This window comes from Delphinapterus leucas, chromosome 3 (assembly GCF_059928025.1).
Source record: "Delphinapterus leucas isolate spDelLeu-1000000601 "Yukka" chromosome 3, BTC_Dleu_Yukka2, whole genome shotgun sequence".
Taxonomy (NCBI): Eukaryota; Metazoa; Chordata; class Mammalia; order Artiodactyla; family Monodontidae; genus Delphinapterus; species Delphinapterus leucas.
In genome coordinates this window covers 89,493,802-89,506,506 of record NC_143131.1, presented here as the reverse complement: position 1 = coordinate 89,506,506, position 12,705 = coordinate 89,493,802, and the positions used below count along the sequence as shown (strand labels likewise).

The following is a 12,705-nucleotide window of genomic DNA, read 5'->3' as shown; positions in this document are numbered from 1 at the left end:
GCGGGCTTGAGTAGTTGCGGCATGCAGGCTCAGTAGTTGTGGCTCACGGGCTCTAGAGTGCAGGCTCAGTAGTTGTGGTGCACAGGCTTAGTTGCTGCGTGGCATGTGGGATCTTCCCTGACCAGGGATTGAACCCGTATCCCCTGCATTGGCAGACGGATTCTCAACCCCTGCGCCACCAGGGAAGCCCCAGTTTGTTACCTTTATAAGTCGTATTTCTTGGTGCCACATGTGTAATCCAGTGATTAGTTTAATGCCATTTATTAGGCACTATATTCATTTCCTGTGGCTACTGTAACAAACTACTACAAATTTGGTTGCTTGAAAGCAAAACTATTTATTCTCTCACAGTTGTGAAGGTCAGACATCCAAAATCAGTTTCACTGGGCCAAAATCAAGGTGTCAGTCTCCCTCTGGAGGGAAGAATTCATTCCTTTTCTTTCTGGCTTCTGGTGGCTACCAACATTCCTTGGCTTATGGTCATATCACTCCAGTCTGCTTCTGGGGTAATATTACTCTCTCCTCTCTTGTCTATGTCAAATCTCCCTCTGCCTCTTTCTTTTAAGTATACCTGTGATTGTATTTAGGGCCCACTCAGATAATCTAGAATAACCTCCCCATCTCAAATCTTTAATTTAATCACACCTGCCAAGACCCTTTTTCCATAAAAAAGTATAAAGTATATATAAAGTAACACTTAAAGGTTGCATGGATTAGGACCTGATGTCTTTGGGGGCCATTATTCAGCCTACCACAGGCATTTTTTTATGTGCCGAGTTCTGTGCTAGGGCCTAAATAATAATAATTAAAATTTAATTGCTTCCTGTGTGCTAGGTGCTGTCCTATGTGCTTTACATTCATTTTTTTACTAAGGAAAAAAATCGATTTAACATGAACTTATTGGAGCATACATTTCTTTCTTGCATATGTCAACTATTAAAGTCCCACATTGCTAGTTTTCTAAGAAATGTACTTGAAAATTCTATTCGATCCTAAATAACCCTGTCTTATTTGTGTGGAAGATGTTAAAATTGACAAGATTGTGAATTCCCTTTGGGAAGAGACTTGTCTTTTCCATCTTTGTATCCATTAGTTAGGGGCAGAGTAAGGGTTAGTAAATGTTTGTTGAATAACTAAAAGCACCTTTGCAAACATTGTGAAATGTAACATTTGCAAAATCCTTGGAGATAGGTATTGTAATTTCCAGAATTTTACAGAAAAGACTTAGAGAAGTTCAATTACATTCCGAACCCCAGGACTGTGTCTTACACGTACACACATACAAAACTTTGACAATGTGAGCATTGGAAGCATATTTCTACTGTCCATGACTGATTGATTTTGTACAAGAAACATTAAGTTTCGGTAAAATTTTGATATAGCTAAATATCATCTCTGTTTTATTATTGCATTATATTATTAATCATGTGCAATATACTTTTAAATTTTCAGCTTTTTGAGAGGCCATGTTCATGTGAATTAAGTCCACAGTGGTATTAAGAAATGGGAGGAAATTTTCCAAACGATTCCGAATATTTTAACACTTTCTTGAAATTTCAGCCTTTCCCCAGAGATATGTCAAGCCTATCTAGTCTTTTTGTAACTTCTTTTGATCAGATTTTTTTAACTCACTGATATTATGAATCTTATAAATAATCATACTTCCCTCTTTACTTTGGTTCCTTGAAAGTTTATTCCAAAATCTTATTCCACTTGTAGAAGCTTTTCAGGATGAATCATATCAATCCCTTCAGGGTGAGTATATCCCTAACTTTATTATATACTATCCATATTTTCTACCTTCTTTGCCCCTCTCAGACATTTCTTTTGTAGTTTTGTATGCATTTCTAGGGAAATAAGGCTGGATATAAGTAAACAGATGAAATGAATTTAGGCTCCTTAGTAATTATGAAATATATGAATGTATTATTGTATATGTTACATATAAAATGTTATTTTATATAGATATTATGTTCTGTATATATTGTTTTTCTTCTTTTTCCTCTTTACAGCCACTATTTCAACTGTTGTGTCCCTGAGTATATAGCATGGTCACTGACTTGCTTATACTATTACCCTTTATATTTTCTTTCACCTTTTTCAAAGTATGATGTGGCATTGGATTGCCATTAATTTTCCCAAAGCCCCAAATTTTGCCCAATGGCCGAAGAGTGTCCTGCGTCTGATGAGCATGCACTTACCTTTCAATAACGGATCACAAAAAGGAAATTGTTCTCTTAATTTTTTTATAAAATTCTATCATTACCAGGGCAGCACTCATGGTAGCCCCCAGTAACCAACCATAGGAACACACAACTGACTCCAACCACATTTACCTGAGGTCCCTTTCAAACACCTGGCGTTGCTCTTGCCTCTTTATTCCACTAACAACCTTAGAAAACAATCAATTGCCCCTCTCCTCACCTCAATCTTCTTCCTCAGAATATCAGAATGTATTTCTTTATTTACTTGGGTACATGAGAGAAGTGTTTTGTGTGTAGAGCAGAAATATTAATACTGTTACTCCATTTTGCTACATGGTTTGTTGATTATGCAGACAGAACAGTAACTATAATAATCAACAACTAATCAACAGCGGAGCATTTAGAAACATGCATCTCACTGTTGCGGCCTCTCCCGTCGCGGAGCACAGGCTCCGGACGCGCAGGCTTAGCGGCCATGGCTCAAGGGCCCAGCCGCTTCGCAGCATGTGGGATCTTCCCGGACCGGGGCACGAACCCGCATCCCCTGCATCGGCAGGCGAACTCTCAACCACTGCGCCACCAGGGAAGCCCTGATTTACCTTTTAAAAATAACATAAAACAGGACTGGGGTTGGGAGTGTTGCTTGTTCCTGCTGGCTGTCAGACATGATGTTGCCTGTAAGGTACTCGCTGTCTGAAACAAATTGTGAAATGTGCTGTCTTCTTTCTCCATGCTTACATACTGTCTTGCTTTTGCAACTTTCTGCAAGGAGAAAATGGGTAATGCTTCCCCACTATGGTTTCTATCAGTCTTAGCACTGGTTTCATTAGCTTTCCACCACTTTCTCCAAGAACAAAGAGATGTGTTTTCCCTTCATAGGGAATAGACTGAGGACTAATTTAAGCAAAGCAACCTGAATTTTAGTGATCATGGCATTTCAGGGGCTAGGCTGCTAAAATTCCTTTACTATGTGCATTTACAACAATTAGATATTTTTTGATTGAGATAATTTGTTGATTTACAACAATTAGTTATTTGTTGATTGGGAAGGGAAAAGTATTTGTTAAGAATTGTATTTATAAGTGTATTTATATACATGTGGACATCTATACTACATAGCACTTTGAATATAAATTAAATTGCTGATAATCAGTTCTTGTCATTGATGGATAAATTAAAGTGTTAAGAAAGAATCCTCTAGAAGTATATTTTACAGGCAAATGGACTTTATAGTGTCAAGTATCATTGAACTGGCCAGGTGAAGCTAAGTAAGGTTCAATAGCCTTTCTCTGGAATTTTAAAATCTCATTCTATTGCACTTACTTGAATATTATTTAAGAAGGAAATGGGGAGGCCTTTGTTTCTCTATCCTTCAGATAAATAAAAATTAACTGAAGTCAGTTGCCATTCTTCCTTTGGGATTAAAAATGTAGACTGCATACTTTTCATAAGAGGATTCTTGGTTAATGTCCCTTATTGTAGTTTGTAGAAATATATGAATTGTTTCTTTCGTTTTTATTTTTAAAGAAGTGTAAATGTTATTTCTTTTTACTAAGTAAGAAAGTTATCTTTCCGTGTAAACATAATATACCAAAACAACTAAAGGTGACCCGCTGCCTCTCTTACCTGTAAATGTTAGAGCAAAGATTATTTCACCCCTGACATGACATTAACATGTAATGATATGGAAGAAAATAGGAATAAAGTAATGGGAGTCCCGGCGCTTTGGAAGTAGGTTTTATGAATTCAGCAGTGATGACCCTTAAGCCTCAAAGGGTTCAGAGTTCAATCTAGCTAAGCATCAATAAGGTCAAGTTTATGTAGTGTCCTTGTCTTCATCAGTGCCATGTGATCTTTCTCCTTTGGTCTTTCTGAATGAATATGTGGATAACTTTATTCCTACTGCCTATACTTTTCCCACTCCCTAACCTAGAACTCCTTCCTCATACTTTCCTTTTCAGAAACTAATAAGAAGCCTTCACCATTTTCTTCTCCCAATTACAGGATTAATTAGTTTTTTATAATTGGACTTAAAATCACCTGTAAAAATTCTTTTATTGGCTTTTGATTGGGCCAGAAATTTGCTAAGCTTAAAAATTAGTGACAAAGTGCAGGCTTCCTGAATATGAACGCTTGAAGCATGTGGGAAACATTTGGAACGGAGAATGTTGACCTGCTTTCTTTGTGTCCTACTACAGCTATCTAATTATAAGCTTTCAAAGATATCAAATTAGGTGCCCTCTTCATTGCATTTTACAAATATAGTTTTTTCATATTGCTAAAACCATTCTCAAACAAAATTTTGAGTGGTACATTGGGATGTTGGGAATCATTGTTAGCTAAAGTGAAACCATTCTTTTGACTTTTATAATTGTCTTTACTGCTGTGTTTTATAGTCTTCTGAGAATTTGGCTTATCCAAAAAGAGATTCTGTGCCTTCCCAAGTGAGAAGGAAACCTTTTGTCAGCATCTTGTCTGAGTTAACTCCTTGGCTACACAGGTCATGGGAGGTCTCTGTTGAACATCAGTCTTTGGCTCTATCACAAAACTGGTATTGAAGCACAGGCCAGCTCCCCCAGTACAGAGGTTAAAGAGGCAATTAGTCACTACAAAGCCGACTTGTGGCGTCTTCTGGTAAGGAAGTACTTAACTCTTTCCTGAATAATGCCTGGAATCTCATCTTCAGTTTATTTTTATAGTCCACTAAAATAATTTTCTGTTGTCCATTTTAAATTAAAGGTGAGCTTAAAATATATGATGTCTGTTGAATTGAGACTTTCTCATCAATACTTAAAGCAGTAAGTGTAATGGGGTGGAGATGGGCAGGGAGATTATCATCAATTGTATGTTTTATATTCCATCTAAATTTCATGTTAGCTGTTTGGAAGCCTAACAAGTCTCTGAAATATTTCTAGCTTTACCATTAAAGTTCTTATTTATTATTGTAGGACGGGGTAGGAGTTGGAACTTGCCAGAATTTTGCCTGACTTTTTTTTTTTTCAGAAAAGGAATGGCTTCTGATGGATCACAATTCACTGAACTGGACCATAGTTTTATATGTTTTTATATTCCTGTTTTATTTTTTTTTTCAGGGCCTGGACTTTTGCTTCCAGACAATAAATTTTTGTTACATGTAGGATAATAAAATCTTCTCTTCCACCCTCTCTCTTAAAATATGCCAGAATACCATAAAGATAGCACCAGTCTTAACTGTATCAACATTGTGCAATGCCTGGATTCCCCCAGAGATGTTGGCTATAAATTGATGGAACCCCAAAAACCTTTAAGGATGGAAGAGATTTCTTAACTTTTCCTATTTCAAAATAACTACATTTTTTTTTCCATTGAAGAATGACTACACTGCTGAATTAGGAATTCTTACCTTTAAATTTTCCCCTTCCCTTTCTTTCTAGCATTTCCTTCAGTCCTGAAACATGACTCTTTTCAGTTGATTTTCAGTAGATATAGAGGTAGTGATATGCTTTTTCTGCTGCTGGGTATGAACATTAATATCAGCCGTAGCAGCAAAAATAAATAGTAGTTGATCTATCAAGGTTATAGGTATTATGGGTATCATTTTATAATAATGTGGCTTTCTGATTAGATCTTTTAACTTTTCTAACACATAATTTGCTCTTAATAAAACCTTGTTGAAATAAATAAATCAGAAATAGCTTAGAATCTTTTTTTTTGCTTCTTACATACTCGGAGGCACGCTTAGAAAAAGTTAGCTCAAGTTATTATATAATGGTTTAGTGTAGCTGCGGTAAAAGGATGGATCAACGGCTAAAATTAAAAACAAGACTTTTGGATAAATGTATCTGAAATATTAAAGCCAGAACCAAGTTTATCCAAATGTGTTAGTTTGGTTTCCTCTCCCCTGCCCCCTTGCTTTGGAAAAACATTTAACCACTTTGTTTCTTAGTAGCTTAAGGAAAATGTGCATTTAAAAAAATACTGCAGGCTTTATTCTATTTGAAAAACATTTTTAAAGTTCTCTAAGAAACATTCAAATTACATTAAACATGTTTTGCTATATAAATGAAGGAACAAAATATTCCCGTAAGAGCTGGTTTGTGATGGTCACTCCTAAATATGTTAGAAAATATTATTTTGCTGTTGTATTACTCCTTTTTCAGTGCTGACTCCTACTTACTCTCCAGTTAGGAAACCTACCTAATGCTAGAGACTGTCAGGGAAAGGGTGGTCCAGACAGAATCAGCAGATGACAACATCTGCTCCACCTCTTCCAAAGGTGTAACACCTCTGTTGGCAGAGATGTAAACCCATAGAATTTACGTTTCAATAACATCTCAGGCCACTTATTGTGGTACATCTTATTAAAAACAAACAAACAAACCACTCTTCTCATTGTGTAATCTTTCACTATCTCTGTGTGACAAAATGGGCATCAGTTTTCCACTGTTTAAGTAGCAGCTACCTAAATTAATCTTGGATTCACTAATCAGATTTTGGCTTTCCAGAGAATAACATTTGGTAAGTGAGAACTTAATGAATATCCCAAGAGAATTGTAACTGGTGGAGCTGGTGACATTTTGCATGTCACTCCTAGTCTTTGTCCCTGAGATATATTGTGTTTTGAGTGAACGCTTTAGCATTTTAATTGCAAGTCATCCTTTTAAAAAAATCTCTCTTGCAGTGAACATCTCTTTTATGAGATTATCTTTAGATGTTTGCATGAAAAATTGACTTAAGCATACATTTGATACTGTGCTGTTAAAGGGATGGAATAGAAGAACGTTTACAAGAAAGTGTACCATGAAATACAAAGGGTGCTCAACGTATCAATATGAGGCCATGTATCACTTTCTCAAAATAGGCTTTCATTTGTCATTATGTACATTTCTTTAAGTTAAAGATAAAAATAACCACTGCATGCTATGTAATGTTAAGGTGTCGTGTTACTAAGAAAAGTACCTATGAATGGAATGTTTATAAATGAAATTATATTCACATATAACGGGAAAGGTACTGTTAGTAAATTCTTGAATTGATTCATCTTGTAAATGTTTAACTGTAAGTTTATCTTTTTTTAACATAGAAATCTGTTATATAGTGCACATTCTGAAAGCAGGGTATACCTATAAATCATGTCCGTTCATTTGCTGCACTGGGATTAGACTATACGTCAGTAAAACTCGATTTGGGGCTTTAGAAAAATCAGTCAAATATCAATATTCTTTGTGTAAGATGCCAAATTGTGTTTTGGTGACCTCTGCTATCATTTAAATGACCCGTATATGAGTTAGTCACAATGAGCTTTTGTAGCACAGAATTGGACCAAGTTTGCTCCCTTGTTTCTCTCTTTAGATCTTGTAAATCCTTTTTATTCCTTTTCGTGTGTGTGTGTGTGTGTGTGTGTGTGTGTGTGTGTGTTGCAGGCTCTTCTGCTTTTACCCACTTACAATCTATATAACACAGAGTGGCTTGTTGGCTTGTCTAGTTTCAGGAAATGATGAAAATTAAGTTCTATTTCTAAAACCCCCAAATAGATCACTTTTATGATGTGTTTGTATTTCAGGAGTTTTAACGTTTGATCTACGTGTTTATTCTACTTTAAACATACTTAGCTCCCTGTTGCACTTATTTGCCAGTTACTTTATAGCACTGTTCATACTTTTTGTTTTAAATCTGTAGGGTTGTTTTTGTCTTGTTGCATTTTTTCTTCTGCTTGAAGATATATCTATTATTCAAATATAAAATGACTTAGGAAAGAACATCCTAAAGTTTATTTAGAAATTCACCAAGCCACATAGTAATGCATCTCTAATGGGGACATTTCTTTTCACACCTCTAGGGTGATTGAGCCTGTCCTTTAAAGTGAGATTTGCAAACCAGTGTCTGGCAGCTCCAATTAGCTTCATTTGGATTTGAAACACATCACAAACAGTAACAAGGTCTCCTAGGACACTCCTCTTTGCAAGCAATGTAGTCATATTTCCTCATTAGTTCTTTTCAATTGTCACTAATGCCATGTTCCAGCTTTTGAGTTGGAGACAAAAAACATAAAAATTTGATATGTATGTAGAATGGCCATTGTTTTCTATAATTCAAGGCTCTTTTGAATTCCTTTGATAGTTTTGAAGCTTACACAGCTTAATTCATTAACCTTTACCCTTCACATAAATCAGGTTACCAGGAATCTATTGCTAGGGAGACAGATTTTTCCCTCCACTGAAACTAAGTAATGCCTTCTCTTTTTTAAGAAAAAAAAACCCTATATTGATCACAAAAGTACCTTTTTACTGTTTTTCATATTTCATCAAATGTTTTAGGTGCATTTTAGAACATCATCAAAAGCAAGTGAGCATAAAATCACATTATTATAAAAAATAATTCTGGACGCTTTGGATACTTTGGAGCAGGTTTTCTGGCCCTTTTCACTGTTCTAACGGAGTTTATACGTATATGTACTCAACAGCTGTTACTCAGGAATTTACAGTGGTTGCAATTTTTTAATTCTCTTCAGAACCCTGCCAAAACATAAAAGCAAGAAAATAATCTGAGGGGAGGCAATTCAGAATGAACTAAAATATATTTAAATGAACCTAGGACATTTCATTTGGATAAATTTTTCATATAGGCCCTCATTTTTATAAAGAATGATGATGTGGGACTTCGAAGAAGATAGGGGTTGTTCTGTGGTTTCATGCAGGTGAAAATAGAATGTATGTCTTCTGATTCTTTATTCACTCTTGTTAAAGCATGTCTCCTCTTGTTTCTCAGAACTCAGAAAGGTGGTTTAGTAGGCTTGTGTTTGATGTTCATGGGCTACTTTAACAATATTTGATATTCTTCTGCATTTTTCCACTATGCCATATTCCTATATTATGAATTTGTTCTTAATAATCTTATAGATTATTACTTTCCCTAAGGATATTGTTCTTTTCTCAAGTTTTGTAATTCCTTAGGTTGTCATGCATGAAATAGAAAATCTTCGAATGCACTGACCCATAGAAAATGTTGGTCGTATGGTATTCTGAGGTTTATCCTTAGGGATGGTGGGGACGGGTAGGGGGATAATGGGAAAATTTTGAATTCTGGATTCTGAGTTTAGGAATTCATGGCTTACCCCTAGGGACAAAACTATAATTAATCACTGAGATTAATGCATATTCTCCTATTTGATAGCTGTGAATAGGAGAGGGGATGGAGAAGCAAAGGTTTTAAATGTGGTCTTTGGTTCTTTCACTCTCCTCACAGACTATGACTTTGCAAACATTCCTCCCTTTTTTTGGTATCATTTTTAATACCCCTTAAAAATTTACATGAATACCTGTAGTCAAAAGGTGTACATAATTACTAAGCCTTGTTTGTTGCCTGCATACAGCCTATGCAGTGAACTGGGAAATTCTCTGATGTTAATACACTAAAGGCCACGACTAAAGCCAAGACTCTTGAAACAGAGTAGATTTAGAGTAAATGTGATCAACAGACTTGTGTTAGGGTACCTCCTGTAAATATACTCTAGAATGGACTCTAAAAGTTTTAGAAGGAAAGGACAGTCACCAGCGTGGTCTCTCATCATGACTTGCTATCACTACAAGCTGCCTGGGAAACTAGGTAGGCCTAGACTAATCACAGCACTTAAGACACTAGCCAGGGACCTGATGTGGGGTTCCATTTTCACCAATTTGCAGTAACAGGATAATATAAACCACTTGCATTTTCAACTCTCAAAAAAAATAGCTATTTTACCTATTTATTTGAACCACTCAATTTTGTGTGTTAATATGATATTGAGTTTCAGTCCAGGTTCACAGAACTTGGGACTTCTCAAATATCACATCCATGAAATATGTGATATTTAAATTTAAAAAATAATTTTTGCTAAAAATCTTCCAGGGAATACTTTTTTTTCCTCCATGAATTCCTATTTGCAGAATAGTTTTATGTTGTGCATAACTTCTAGCACACTGGCTGTGATTACAGGGTAATTAAAAGTATTTGGAAAACCTTATGTGACTGAACTTTTTTCTTTTTGCGGTACGCCGGCCCTCCACCGCTGCAGAGCACAGGCTCCGGACGCGCAGGCCCAGCGGCCACAGCCCACAGGTCCAGCCGCTCCGCGGCACGTGGGATCCGCCCGGACCGGGGCACGAACCCGTGTCTCTTGCATCGGCAGGCGGGCTCTCAACCACCGCGCCACCAGGGAAGCCCGTAACTGGACTTTTAAAAACAGAGCAAGTGCTTGCTTCGGCAGCACATACACTAAAATTGGAATGATACAGAGAAGATTAGCATGGTCCCTGCGCAAGAATGACACACAAATTCATGAAGCATTCCTTATTTTTAAAATAATTAATTAATTTAAAAAACATTTAAACAAAAGAACAAAAATCCTAGGTGATCCTTTGTAAAAGCAAAGTGCTTTTCTCTTATGTTTCTCTTTTTTTTCCTCTAAAAGATATGTACTGTACTGTTTTTTATTTCTTAATCACATGTTTTCTCTTGGCTATTGCCTCTTGAGTAAGCTAAATATATGTGTAATATCTATTCATAACTTTCTCTGTCATGTAGGGAGGAAATCTGATGCTCATGGCCTTTCATCAGTTTTAGGACAGTTTTTATCCAGTGATTGATTATCTGATTTTATGTGAATACCGGTTTTTGTTGCCTATGAAATAGCATTTGATCTGGCTTGTACACTGAAATCAATTTGTGTTTGCTGTCTGTAGTCTGCTCTGTGTGTCTTTAATGTTCTCGTGTGCTTGTAGCATACCTATTAATATAGAATCTAGTGGCAGGAACACAAATAGAATATTGTATTTGCTTAGAGTTTTTCCATAATCAGATGTAAAATCAGGTGTTTTGAACTATTTGAAAAGACCATGAGAACAAAATAAATGATATGAACATTATTTCTGCACTAACTTATTTCATTTTGTGGTGGTCATACAAAATGTTGGATCTGCTAACTTTTTTGGTAGGTGATGGAGGAGGACAGAGAGCTATGCATATTTGATACAGTAGAAAGTAGACTTTTTATTAACTATTTATAATATAATCATCTAGGGCCTTTATTTTTATCCTTAGTATGTTAAAATTAGTTTTTAAAGTCATATGTAAAACATGGTTGTTGCCTGTAATGTTTTATTTTCCCTTTTTTATGGCTTTATTCAAATATTACAGTAAAGCGAAATGACACGGAATTAGATTTAAAAATTTCCCTTCATAATAACCTGTATCAATCATAATTACATTGTTACTGTTTTAAGTTTTCTGTTGTAACCATGGAAGAGCTTACCCATTTTTATCATATACCTTTTTTTTTTTAAATAGCCAAAGAAATGTTTATTCAGTTATTCTGAGGAACTTAGAAATGTTTATCATTCCATTAAAACAATATTCTATAAAAATATTTTTAAAAGAAAAATATGTCTCCTCTATAATTAATTTAACCTTCAGTAATAAATTATGTGAAGTAAAATTGTATAAAATTTCCTGACATTTTATGAAGATACTTACAAATAAGCCAGACAGCAAATAAAATATCTGGAAGACAGAGATGGATACTCAGTAATTTTTTGATGGATTACACACATAGGTATCAAATTACTTGATCCTTACTTTCTAGAAAAGGTTAATGACTCTTTTTGCTTTTACCCTTTTACTTAACTGTTATTTATAAAGATTAAAACAGGAGCTGCATTGAAGGATGCATCTGCCAATGTGTCAGTTTGACTGTACAGGTTTTTCTGATAATTCAGGGGACTGAGCCACACTGTTAATCATTGTTTTCGAAGTTCATTCAATTCTGTACTACATGTTCCACTACGGCCATTAGGGCAGAGTACACCATTCAAAAACATTTTAACTGAAATGAAACCAGAAAAGACTTTAAATCTTACACATCTGTATCTATATTATGAATATGGCCTATATGTATGCAACAATTCATTTAAAATGCTAAGGGTAAAACATTTTAAAGTAAAAGATTTTAAAGTTCTTATGTGTACAATTTTTCTTTCATCTTTAATCAGTGTTACAGATTTTTAAAACATTTTTATTTTGAATAAAATTTCACAAAATGTGTACTTCAGTGTTATCAAAGTCCATCATTAATAATTAAACCATGAGCAATATTACCATTCTTTTATAATGACCATCTGTCTATATTCTACACTTTAATTACATTATTTTTTATGTAAATAACATATGTTCATTATATAGCACATGTTTACTAATCCTTTATTACCAAATGTAACACTACTCTTACAGGAATATCTCTCTTTCATCACTGTGGTTTTAAAAGATGTGCTAGTCATAAATGTATTTAATTAAAGTCATTTAGGTATTAGAGCACTTGAGTTTAAAGCAGGGAATATAATACCTTTTCCTCAAACACCTTGAAAGAGGTTTGTTGAAAGGAGAGAGCTGTGGCATTCATCAAACGCTGACCTCTTCCTGTTATAGTCCTGGCCAAACTCTTGCTAATTTAACTTGAAACGCATTAGTGTAACTCACCATTTTTTGTATG

At 35.2% G+C, this 12,705-nt stretch overlaps 1 protein-coding gene and 1 non-coding gene across 5 annotated transcripts in view; both read left to right on the top strand.

Moving 5' to 3' along the window:
- FBXL17 (F-box and leucine rich repeat protein 17) overlaps positions 1-12,705 on the top strand; it is a 480,781-nt gene that overhangs the window by 307,987 nt on the left and 160,089 nt on the right. Inside the window, exon 7 of one of the 4 annotated variants that reach the window (XM_089909152.1) lies at positions 1-12,705. This exon is cut by the window's left edge and continues 21,383 nt beyond it. The exons of the other annotated variants lie outside the window; for them this stretch is intronic. The gene's annotated coding sequence lies outside the window, so the exon portion shown is untranslated. 4 annotated transcript variants of the gene reach the window in all.
- Positions 10,413-10,519, top strand: LOC115801656 (U6 spliceosomal RNA). Its single transcript, XR_004021971.1, has one exon. It is a non-coding gene; the product is annotated as a U6 spliceosomal RNA (small nuclear RNA).